We start from the raw sequence: 4,298 nt of genomic DNA on the forward strand, positions 1-4,298 counted from the left end.
ACTATCGTTTATCCATTGACGAAAGATTTGTAAAGACTGTTGACAGTTTGGATTTAGACCAAGCGGTCCGCAATTTAGCGGACATGTGCCTTTTTTTTTTTTTTTTTTTTTTTTTCCGCATATAGGCATCTCAGTGTGTATTTTTTACCATATGGAAATTCAAAATTTATCAATATCTGTCAATATTATTTACGTTTAATCATTTCATCTTTACATGCTAACGTTAGCTTGGAAAGTGTTCACATAGCCTAACGTCAACAGCCGTATGGGACAACTTCAGCAAACGTTTAAAAAGATAAACTTTTCATAAAATGTAAGCATTAGGAGATAAACAGTAGTTACGGTAGCTATAATGTCTAATAATATAAAAGTATAAATACTTTTTCGACCGAACGAAAGCGAAAACTCAAGGCCGTGTCTAAAGGATGTCACCGGGCTGAGCGTTGCCATGGATAAGTGCTGCGTGCCCTAAAGTGACGTCATTCGGTCATGTGCTCATTTCATCTACACCTGCTTGGATCCTATCTCCCAGTGTGGCTATATTACATTTATTTTATTTATTTATTTTGAGCTGCATGTAGTGTAGCAGTCTTAAATGCAGTAACTAAAATAATAAATTTCCTAAATAACTTTTTCTTGTCGACTTACCAACAGTTTAATACGTAATGGAAAGATTTAATTTATTTGTCTTACCTGTGTTATTTTCCACTTTGTTTTCTTCATGTGTTCCTTGGCTGCATTCATTACTCATTCAACATTAACTTCTTCATTTTACAATGTATTCAAATCTATATAGTAAAAAATAATATCAAAACAATTTTTTTTTTTTTGCATTTTGCATTCTATTATTATTACACACTGTAACAAAAAAAAATGTGTGTAAAATACGGTAAAATACTGGCAGCTGTGATTGCCAGAACTTCACCGTAAAATTTATGGGGAAAATGCATAACACTTGATAATTGTTTACGGTAAATTACTCTTGAATAAAACAGATATAATGTAAACCTGTTTACAGTAATTTACTTTAAAAATAGCAGCTGTAAATGTACACTTTTTTTATGGTAAACTACTTTAACAAAAAACAAATATACTTTAAACCTACGTACAGTCTATCTCCGTAATAAATACAATACAACTGTATGAAATATTATATTATGGATTTTATTTATATTGGAGAGAAGTAGCTCCGGCTACAATGTTCTTCCCCCAGACGCGAGCCCCAAAAGTTACCGACTGCAGCTTTAACCAATTAAACAGTTGAGATCAAGCATATGGACCTGTGTTTTAAGAAATTTGAGACCTTTAAAAATTTGACTCCCTGTTTTACAAGGGAAAGATTATGAAAAGATTGTGATTGCAATGAAAGGCTCTGAAAATTGTAGTACTGCAATTGTCCATATCAATGACAATAGAGTTAAAATAGATGAGCAAGTGACCAAAACTTAACACGTGTGATATGACAATTATTGATACAAGGCAGTTCAAGTGTAAAGCTTATAAATTAAACGAAAAATCAGAGACTTGACCATCCTCCATTTCTGCAGTTGTCAGCACTGAATTTTACTGCTGTGCCATGTTAAGGAAAGGGTTAAATGATTTAGTAGTACTTAAAAACTGTTTGGTAAGGAAGTCATTAATGTATGCTGAATAGTAAAGCTTACCGCTAATTATACTCTAAAAGTATCTAATCCAAAGGTCGGGAAAATAGTGAAGGAAACAAACAGGTATGCCCCAGAACTCCAGGAGAAGATAGCACCAGGAGTGTTGTGAAAGATGATGGCGAGGTGGGTGCCAACTACCATCAAAGAAATGTACTTGTTCCTGGTGGCAGTTCTTCTGATGGGAGACATCAGAAAACCATCTCTCTGGCATTACTGGAGCACCGACCCGTTACTGCAGACCCCTTTCTTTGGAACACTGTTTTTCACAGGACAGCTTCCTCCTGCTCGTCCATTGTCTGCATTTCACCAACGGTGCAAGAGTTAGTCACCATGATCCACTGCACAAAATAAGACACATATTTGCTGCCATTACCTCCTCTTTTGTTGTGTTTTTTGTCCCATATTAATATGTGTGGATGAATCACTGGTGAAATGAAAAGGCAGTCTTGTGTGATGTGTTGGCCGGATATGTGCAAGACATGGTCATATATACCGGATCCACTACCGACATCTGCCACTATAAGGGGTTAGGAATATCTGGTTTGGTTTTAATGACCCTACTTGCACTAGTAGTCCCATCTCTAAAGAAGCCAAATCTTGACCCTGCGGATCCTGCTAATTATAGGCCTATCTCTAAATTGCCTTTTCTTTCTAAGATTCTTGAAAAAAGTCGTTCAACTTCAATTAAACTCTTTTCTGTTAAAAAAAAATCCATCTAAGAAACATTTCAGTCAGAATTCAGAACTTTTAATAGTACTGAGTCAGCTTTATTAAAGGTGTTAATTGATATCTATATGGTAACTGACCAGGGTGATGGTACTGTATTGTATTGGTGCTGTTTGATCTTACTGCTGCATTTGTCCATGATAGATCATAATATTCTTATTGCCAGACTCAAGTCCTGTGTGGGCTTGACAGGAACCGTTTTAAGTTGGTTTAGTTCCTATTTAAAGGACCGGAGGCTCTCAGTTTGACTAGGCACCCATGTCACCAGCTGCTAACCTCCCATGGGGGTTCCCACAGGGATCAATACTTGCACCAACACTTTTCTCTCTGTACATGCTCCCTTTGAGCTCTATTTTCAGGAAGCATGGTGTTTCGTTTCACTTCTACGCTGATGATACCCAGATTTATGTGCCACTTAAATGCTCTGATAGTAACACCTTTGACACTTTGTTGATTTGTATGAAGCATATCAAAATCTGGATGTCATGAAATTTTCTCAACCTCAATGAAAAGAAAACTGAAATTATACTTTTATGTCCCCTTAGTGGCATTCCCTTAAAAATACCTCAGTAATAACTTTGTTACATCCCAATCCAAATGCGTCTGAACGTCTGAAGCTTGAGTCCAAAGCATGGCAGGGAGCTAGAGGACGCAGTGTCTCTTTCCCTACTCAGGGAACCATGGTTACATTCGTAACCTGAGACGTTCCCTTTCAAGGGAATGCTAGCATGTGAACTTACACAGTGCGGATTTTCAGAAAATGCGCAAAGACTTCACGTGCACGCTTACCATAGCATGGATTTTCAAATACTGTTCTAAGGGGGGGCTCTCATGGCCACTCTGATAGAGCAGCTCATAGATGGAATGGTGCATCTCAAAACAGTATGTTTGTGAGTCATCAACTCGATCTGTGGAAATAATGCTGGAGCGCTCTGGGGAAAAAACAGAGAACTCAGTCTCATATGAGAGGAGAACTCCGAATTCAGAAAGAGAGTAGCGCACTCATAGGCGACCCTTCTTGGAAAAGGGGAGCACTGCTAAACTACCACGAGAATCGCCCAAATAGCCCCTCATGTTGAGGGAAGTGATCCTTGTAGTGTATAAACAAATACACACTGGCTGAATGGAGCCCAAGGAACCAAGGTCTAGTCATCTCAAGAAAGGGAACGAGGCGGCGCGCGTAACCCTTACCATACAGGATTTCAGAAAGTACGCAGAGTCTTCCGTGCACACTTACCACTTACGTGGATTTTAGAAAGTGCGCAAAATGTTCAACGTGCACACTGACCACCATGTGGTTTTCAGAAAGTACACAGAGCTTAGCGTGTGTACCTAAAGGTTCTGAGAGGCAAGAGAGGCAAGCTCAAATTTTACAAAAACCTCTGACGAGGGGAGCATCACCTGAGGCAGCATATACAAGAAGAGCCGCCTAATACCGGAACATGAAGCCGGATGGCTGCTGCTGACGAGTGTTTACTAAACACTGTAACTGAGCACTGCAACGGAAACTCACAGAGTTTATTAGTACACACAACCACCAGCAATTTAATATACATATGTATATACAGAAAGGGTTATCATCCACCCTCCTGTGCTGGAGCCTCGCTCAAGGGGTGCCTCCTTATAGTCCGGACCATCAGTAAGGTGGTTGCTATGAACATAGAACCAGCCAAAAACATTATAGGTCCAGCATAGGAGACTGTTATGTTCGAGAATTTTCCACCTAACCTCGATCAGGTGGAGAGCTGGTGGTTACAGGGGAATTAGGAAGGGGAGGATAAAAGCAGAAGTTAAAAATCCCTAAAGGGAACGAGTAGATACCTAGGTATCGCTCTGATTCGGACGAGAATGCTGCCTTGTCTGGATCACATCCCTTAGGTTCTGCTTACCTCCTCGTGACCTGCGATT

Source organism: Cyprinus carpio, chromosome B3 (genome assembly GCF_018340385.1).
Source record: "Cyprinus carpio isolate SPL01 chromosome B3, ASM1834038v1, whole genome shotgun sequence".
NCBI classification, from domain to species: domain Eukaryota; kingdom Metazoa; phylum Chordata; class Actinopteri; order Cypriniformes; family Cyprinidae; genus Cyprinus; species Cyprinus carpio.